Consider the following 9,360-nt stretch of genomic DNA (forward strand, 5'->3'; position numbering starts at 1 on the left):
TAAGTGTGTGTGTGTGGGGGGGGAGAATGAGTCCTATAACAACCATAAGGTTACTTACAAGAACTTACAAACTCTAGATTTGAAATAGTGAAATTATTTGAGTATGTTGCAATGGCAAAAAAAGCCTGTTTTGCTAACTAAAAATTGATCTCCTTTTCTGCATGGAGCCAGTCATATTAATACATTGTAAATATATATAAATATATTATTTGCCTAGTTAATGGCATTTGTCTGCATTGGTTGCCGATCAGTTTCCGGTCACAATTCAAAGTGTTGGTTATGACCTTTAAAGACCTTCATGGCATCGGACCAGAATATCTCCGGGACCGCCTTCTGCCGCACGAATCCCAGCAACCAGTTAGGTCCCACAGAGTTGGCCTTCTCCGGGTCCCGTCGACTAAACAGTGTCATCTGCCGGGACCCAGGGGAAGAGCCTTCTCTGTGGCGGCCCCGACCCTCTGGAACCAGCTCCCCCCAGAGATCAGAATTGCCCCCACTGTCCTCGCCTTTCGTAAGCTCCTTAAAACCCATCTCTGTCATCAGGCATGGGGGAATTGAGATATTCCTTTCCCCCTAGGCCTATACAATTTATGCATGGTATGTTTGTATGTATGTTTGGCTTTTAATAAGGGTTTTTAGTTATTTTAAATATTAGATTTGTTATATGCTGTTTTATTATTGTTGTTAGCCGCCCCGAGTCTGCGGAGAGGGGCGGCATACAAAGAAAACAAACAAACAAACAAATTTGTAACTTCATTCATGGTCTGAGAACCAGATATAAATTAATGAATAAAATTGGAGGATTTGTTCATTCAGTAATCTTTCTTGTCTTGAAATTTCTTCTATTGTGAAATAGTAATTAGAACCCCCACCACCAAACTCCAGAAGGTTTCCAGACATCCATCAAATATGGACAATCTGTCTTCACATTACTTCTGGGAAGGTCACTGTTCTTGCCTTACCTGTTATAGCCCATGATTCTGTACATGACACATTCCTGCTATCCAGGGCAAATATCAGAATCCGACAGATAGGGAAGGCCTTCTATATAATTTATTATTAAGATCTTCACGCAGGTAGTTTCAACGGATTCTGAAATTACATTATTTTTACTAGCATCACTTTTTTCCAAATTCAGAATTAAGGTGATAAAGGCCACCATCATGCCTGTCAATCTGTCTTCACATTACTTTTTGGAAGGTCACTGTTCTTGCATTACCTGTTACAGTTCACAAGGGAAGTAAGGGGAACAGATGGATGGATTTCTGAAGAGAAGAATTCTTTTTGGCAGAGATAATACATATTCAGTAATATTTTCCAATGATATTTTATAGCAACTAATCTTGCTCTACATTGCTGACTTTAGACAGTGCTAGTGGAGGTCACATCTAATTTCCTAAGCTGTTGGTGATGTCATGACTTGCCACCAGTATACGTCCAGCTGAAATTGATTTTAAAGAATAATATTGCCAAAGTTGCAACTACTTAGAAAATCATTGTAGACTCCAACGAAGTATTAATCTAAGACTTAGTTATTTGCCCCTAAATTGTTAAAACTGGAACCGGTGATCAGAATAAGACTTGTACAAAAATCAGTTCTGTTATGGATATTTTTTCCCTAAAAGCTAAAAATGGCATAAATTTTCATTCTAGCTTTTAATGCTGTGATACACAAATAATTCTTCATTAAAGTTACATTATACTGCATCAACATTAAGTAAATAAAATTATAGATGACCTGCTTCAAAATTCCTACAGATTATTTTGTATTGTATATCTCAATTTATAATTCTGCAAATTTTTATGTACAAATATGTACACGATAGATAGGCAGTTACATGTAAAACATCAACACATTTATATCATATCATTTATTGCTAAGAGATTACACAGACACACAAACACAGAGAGAGAGAGAGAAAGAGAGAGAAGGAGAGGTAGAATTACTAAAATATATAAAAGTTAGCTTCATTGAAAAGTATAAACGTCTTTGTCCATCTGTCTGGGAGGAGTTTGACTTGGTGACACATGATGAAGTGGACAAGGCCATTGGAGCTGTGAGTTCCGCCACCTGTTTACTGGATCCGTGTCCCTCTTGGCTGGTTTCGGCCAGTCGAGGGGTGACACGGAGCTGGGTCCAGGAGATTGTCAACGCCTCCTTGGGGAGGGGGTCCTTTCCGCCCCTTTATAAGGAGGCGGTTGTGCGCCCCCTCCTCAAGAAGCCTTCCCTGGACCCAGCTGTGCTTAATAACTACCGTCCAGTCTCCAACCTTCCCTTCATGGGGAAGGTTGTCGAGAAGGTGGTGGCACTTCAACTCCAGCGGTCCTTGGATGAAGCCAATTATCTAGGTCCTCAGCAGTCTGGATTCAGGCCCGGCTACAGCACGGAAACTGCTTTGGTCGCGTTGATGGATGATCTCTGGCGGGCCCGGGACAGGGGCTTGTCCTCTGTCCTGGTGCTCCTTGACCTCTCAGCGGCTTTCGATACCATCGACCATGGTATCCTTCTGCGCCGGCTGGAGGGGTTGGGAGTGGGAGGCACTGTTCTTCAGTGGTTCTCCTCCTACCTCTCCGGTCGGTCGCAGTCGGTGTTAGTGGGGGGGTCAGAGGTCGACCCCGAGGTTTCTCCCTTGTGGGGTGCCTCAGGGGTCAGTCCTCTCCCCCCTGCTATTTAATATCTACATGAAACCTCTGGGTGAGATCATCCAAGGGCATGGGGTGAGGTATCATCAATATGCCGATGATACCCAGTTGTACATGTCCACCCCATGTCCAGTCAACGAAGCAGTGGAAGTGATGTGCCGGTGCCTGGAGGCTGTTGGGGCCTGGATGGGTGTCAACAAACTCAAACTCAACCCAGACAAGACGGAGTGGCTGTGGGTTTTTGCCTCCCAAGGACAATTCTATCTGTCCCGTCCATTACCCTGGGGGGGGGGGAATTATTGACCCCCCTCAGAGAGGGTCCACAACTTGGGCGTCCTCCTCGATCCACAGCTCACATTAGAAAAACACCTTTCAGCTGTGGCAAGGGGGGCGTTTGCCCAGGTTTCGCCTGGTGCGCCAGTTGCGGCCCTATTCGTGCCTCCTGCCGCACGAATCCCAGCGACTGGTTAGGTCCCACAGAGTTGGCCTTCTCGCGGGTCCCGTCGACTAAACAATGTCATCTGGGCGGGACCCAGGGGAAGAGCCTTCTCTGTGGGGGCCCCCGACCCTCTGGAACCAGCTCCCCCCTGAGATTAGGATTGCCCCCACCCTCCCTGCCCTTTCGTAAACTCCTTAAGACCCCACCTTTGCCGTCAGGCATGGGGGAACTAAAACACCTCCCCCTTGCCCATGTTGTTTTGTTGATTGATTGACTGTGTGCCTGTTTTTTATATATACTGTTTTTTATGAGATTATTAATTTAAATTGTAACTAGATGGGTGGGCATTGGATTTGGTATTATGTACTGTACTGTTTTTTATTATTGTTGTGAGCCGCCCCGAGTTTGCCGAGAGGGGCGGCATATAAATCCAATAAACCTAACCTAACCTAAACCATATACCAATAGTGTGTGAAAGTCTCCTAGAAATATGACTGGTTTTGCAAAACATCTCTGTGGGGACTATATCAATTAACACTAAAAATTTACTTTTACCAGCTATAATTTTTTCAATGACTCTAGAGGTTACACACAAGGACATGTGTTCTATTTTTTATTCGGTAGTGATATAAAATACTTACCCTAGTAGATATATTTTCCCTTTTATCCCATCCAAGACGGAAATGACTCTTTTAAGATTATGTCTGTTATGACAAATGAACTTTATTCCATTTAAAGTGAATCCAGATCTTCCAAACTGGGAGCCTGAACTCACTATTGCCTTTTCTTTTTTCATAGTTCTTGCAAAGACCATAAAATTGAGTGATTAAGGCATGCCAAGAAAAATATACTGTATATCATAGCAAGCATCACAAATCCAATAGGAAAACCAGTCATGAATACAGGGTCTTAGCAATAAACTCCAGGTTCAAAAATTGAACAATTCTTATACATTCATTTGTGAGAAGCCAACAAGTTTTTCATACCTCGAGATTGTAACTCAAATAGAAGAGCTACTACAAAATCCTTGATCTATACAATAGAGCTAAAAAACTAAAGTGTCTTGCTCCTCAGGATCATGATTGGCAGTATTCACACGATTTGCTATGCCAAAATCTAAACAAATCATGTTATTAACATGCTACTAGAGTTAAGTGTCTATTTCGGGATAAGACAGCTTTCTTGTTCTTAGAAAACATATAATAATAATAATAACAAATGAGTTGGAAGGGACCTTAGAGGTCTTCTAGTCCAACCCCCTGCTTAGGCAGGAAACCCTACACTACTTCAGACAAATGGTTATCCAACATCTTCTTAAAACAGCTCACATTAGAGAAACATCTTTCAGCTGTGGCGAGGGGGGCGTTTGCCCAGGATCGCCTGGTGCACCAGTTGCAGCCCTACCTGGACCGGAAGTCACTGCTCACAGTCACTCATGCCCTCATCACCTCGTGGTTCGACTACTGTAACACTCTCTACATGGGGCTACCTTTGAAATGTGTTCGGAAACTTCAGATTGTGCAGAATGCAGCTGTGACAGCAATCACGGGCTTCCCTAAGTATGCCCATGTTACACCAACACTCCGCAGTCTGCATTGGTTGCCGATCAGTTTCCGGTCACAATTCATCGGACCAGAATATCTCTGGAACCGCCTTCAGCGGCACGAATCCCAGCGACCAGTTAGGTCCCACAGAGTGGGCCTTCTCTGGGTCCCGTCAACTAAACAATGTCGTTTGGAGGGACCCAGGGGAAGAGCCTTCCCTATAGCGGCCCTGGCCCCTCTGGAAGCAGGTCCACCCAGAGTTCAGAATTGCCCCCACCCTCACCTTTCGCAAGCTGCCTAAAACCCACCTCTGTCGTCAGGCATGGGGGAATTGAGATATCCCTTCCCCCCTAGGCCTATACAATTTATGCATGGTATGTTTGTGTGTATGTTTGGTTTCTTTAATAAGGGTTTTTAGTTATTTTCAATATTAGATTTGTTATATGCTGTTTTTATTATTGTTGTTAGCCGCCCCAAGTCTATGGAGAGGGGCGGCATACAAATCAAATCAAATCAATAGATAGATAGATAGATAGATAGATAGATAGATAGATAGATAGAGACAGACAGACAAATTAATTAATTAATAATATTGACCACCTTGGGGAACTCTGCTCTAGGTCCTTTACTGATATCTGGATTTTTAATGCAAGGGACAAAGTGCTGTTGGTAATTCTTCTAATTTTGCATCCTCTTTATTTGCTCACCGTATAGGAGATAATCATTATTTCCCCTTGATTTCAATGGAGCAGTGAAGAATTAGATTGATTGAAATTACTGGATGAAGAACAATACCAGAAAAGAAAGGGCATTATAGACATATTCCTTAGCCATTTTGTAAGAATTCTGGATCCCCTAAATTTCATGAAGGTTTTCTTCTCTGCTACAATTTTCTTTTCCATGACATTAAATAAACGGCTCTAGAGCAACTAAGAAAAAATTGACAGGGTAAATTGAAAAGATAAATTCAGCCTTTTTCAGAAGAATTAATGAGGCATACTTTGAGTGAGCAATCCAACACTATTTCTACTATTGACAAGAACACACTCATAAATCAAACAGACGTTTCCATACTATATATTTTGTTAGACTGGATAAAAAAAATATCAGAATAAGGTTTTTGAAAATAAACTAATTACTTTGAAACAGATCCAGGTGAAATCATTTAAGCCAATGGTGGCTCCCCATGATATCACTGCAGATACATGGTTTTTTTGTGGCTACAATCATTATTTACCTTCACTTGTGACAGGTATCAAAGAACTTATGCATCTTCCCTCTTAGATGTCAAATGTTTATTTTTTTCCAGGCAATGAGATCATGGCTTTATGTGTCAGAAAAATGACTTCATATAGGAGGCTAACATGCATTAAGTTGATTGACATGTTGGTATAAAAACACTAATTCAACATGAAATGGAATAAGAGAGACGGCTTTTCAGAAATGATATAAAATACTGTTAATACAAAGCATTTATACTATTTGTTTTTCTTAGGAACACGAGAACAGCCTTTTACTGTGTAACATAATTGGTCCATCAACCCAACTTCCAAGATTTCAAAAGGGAATCTTCGGGTCAGTCTACCAGAAAAGACAGAGACTGAAATAAGTTGCACTATTTTATTCACAAGCAAATCTTTCCAGTTATTTGTAGCATGTTTTGGTCAACTGAACAATGTAAGGGTTTTGTGTTATACCCAATGTTATATTCTATTAGCTCCAACTCAGGAATTTAATTTATTTACATAGGTGTACTGGTTATAACCAAGTGACTATTTACCTCATATTACCAGCTCATGGGAAATGGTAATCTGAAAAACCTGAAGGGTGCAAAACCTTCTATGAATGAACTGAGATATTTCCAGAAAATCTTACTATACAGTGTTGTGGTTAGCTATGGCCCAGCTCCTGCCCCAAGGACTGTGGATGTGGGGGAGACATCCACATGCTGCAGGTCTGTTTTGCCCCCCCCCCCCGGTGGAATCTGCTGATAAAGGCTCCTCTGACCAAGAAGACACGAGTGACAGGGAGGAGGAGAGTGTGGCAGACAGCTCAGAAGGAGATCAATTATCTAGCTCCTCCTTGGATTCAGAACAAGAGTTAATGATACAGCCACGCATGCGGAGAAGGATGCATAGGCAACAACAACTGAGAGATTATTATCAAAGAAAATGAGGCCACCTGTGGTTGGGTGGGGCTGTCGTAATTAGTGAGGCTGCTATAAATAGCAGCCTGTGGGTTTGGCCATTGTGGAGGATTATCTGATCGTTGTGTTTCGTGACTGCTTTACTGACTTTGACTTTTTGTGTGCTGATTTTTCCCTGCTTTGAAACTAAACCAGAGCAAAGTGTGTTTTACTTTGTGAAAGAAGGACTGTGAATTGCCTCACAGCTGCAAGCTAAGTATCACGGAACTGATAAGGGACTTGTACAAATTACCAGTTTGGTTGGAGACGAGTGCTCTTTGCTATACCAAAAGAGGGCTTGGTTTAAGTGAATTTTCATTATAAAGAACATTGTTTTGAATTTTCAAACGTGTGTGTCTGAAATTTGTACCTGTGAATTTTTGGGAGGATTCTATCAGAGAGCCCAACAGAACATACAGTAATATCTCTTTCCTTTCTCAGTTTTATAGGGTATCCCAACATTGTCATATTTTATTTGCAACCCGCAGGTTTAATATATGAGCTCTCCATTGGAAACCAGAGGTGACCATCTTATATAGTTTGGTATTTGTGGTTCAGCAACTTATCAGGTGACAATTTCTTATGGCGGGTATCTGAAGTTGTTAAAACTTCATGTGCATCATCTGATTTATCTAATTTAATCAAATCAGATCAACAGGAAAAATATTTCAGTGATCCCTTTGAAACACCACATATAGCAGCCACTATTGGGAGAGTCTGTAAGAAAAATATTACAACTTATCTTAAATTCATAACTGGAAAGTCTTATAATCTTGGCACTATTGAGATTTTGCCAGCATTTCCATTATGAACCACAACTTTCAGGAGCTTTTAATATTTTCTTTAAAAAGCGGTTTTCAAATCAAACTTATGTTTGTTCCTTTCCATCTTTTTTCATTTTTCATTGGTGAGAAAATTTGAATTAAATGTAACAGGAGACAAACTGACTTAGTATCTGATGCCTACTTCTCCATTCTCTGGGGTCTGAGTAATGTTTTACTCAGAATCTGCTTTTCAAATTGAAGGTTTTTTCCCTCACCATATTAGCAAAATTCTAGAATGCTTACTTAAAACAAAACAAATCAGATCTTGGAGACTAGACATATAAGGAAAAGCGGGATAGAGACAAAAAGCTCAATCTTGGTCATCAGCCGAGCTGGAGTACTTAATTCTCTAAAATATCACATCAGCAATCTTATTGAAACAATCAAAAATTTGGCGGGACCCAGGAGAAGAGCAACTCCCCCCAGAGATTAGAACTGCCCCTACTCTCCTTGCCTTTTGTAAACTCCTTAAAACCCACCTCTGCCGTCAGGCATGGGGGAATTGAGACATCTCCCCCGGGCCTATACAATTTATGTATGGTATGTTTGTATGTATGAGTGGTTCTTTAAATTGGAGGTTTTTAGATTGTCTTTTAATATTAGATTTGTTTACATTGTCTTTTTATATTGTTGTTAGCTGCCCCGAGTCTTCGGAGAAGGGCGACATACAAATCTAATAAATACTAATACTAATACAGTGATGAGGAAGAGTTCCAAAATAGAAGTTGAAGCAGCTTCTTTCAAGCAACTTCTAAGATTTAAAGAGTGGATGCTTTTCATCATTTCAAGCCCCACCGCAATATACAACCAACTTTGACGAGTAAAGTCTTTCAAAGGAACTTAATATGTGCTGTTATGTATTTATTCTTACTTGTTAATGAACTTGATAAGACTACTCTTTAGGCAGGATATAAATATGGTAAATACAAATGCACATACATGATTGTCCACACCATTTCTATCAATTGTCACACAAAAACTAAAAGAGCTTTGAGTGGTGTATCTGACCACAACAGGCTCTTTAAGCTCAATCTACATATATTTGAGTCCCTATCCAACACACTAACCAGCTGGCTTTTGATTTGTCCTAAATATTTTAACTACCCAAGAAGGGAAATGTCTGTTCTTTCAAGGTTTCTCTTTATTAAACATTCATTATTGGAAAGGTAACAAGACCAAACAAATTTTTACTGAACTAGAGGTCCTGCAGCTAAGCCATCATAATGGGCAAATACCATTTTTAAAAACTTCATATTTTAAAAAATGGGCAATGAAGTGTTAACATAATAGTTTTTGTTCTAGCTTGGATAGGACAGGGTCAGGAATTAAGGGCTGGATTGTGATTAGAATGGAACTCTTTTATTAGAACAGCTGTCAACAGGACAGAACAGTAACTGGCACAGGCAAGACTGTCAGGCTGCTATTTATATGGTGGATCTCAAAACTGGTAGCCAATAGCAGGGCTGTAATTTTCCCATTGGCTGAGCTGTCAATGGACAGCCAATAGGAAGATAGCTCTTAGCTGCTAGGTAGATTTCAAGCGTGGAGATGCAGCAATTTTATGAAACTTTATTACTAGTGAAAGTACAATAGAGACTGGAGAATTTATAAATTAAGGTGGAGATAGTCACACAGATTCATGAGCCAATTATTCTGTAAGCAAAGTAACAAAATGGAAAAGAGCTTTGAGGATACACAAGCTTGCAAGACCTTGAAAGAAATGTC

Source organism: Erythrolamprus reginae, chromosome 1 (assembly GCF_031021105.1).
Source record: "Erythrolamprus reginae isolate rEryReg1 chromosome 1, rEryReg1.hap1, whole genome shotgun sequence".
NCBI classification, from domain to species: domain Eukaryota; kingdom Metazoa; phylum Chordata; class Lepidosauria; order Squamata; family Dipsadidae; genus Erythrolamprus; species Erythrolamprus reginae.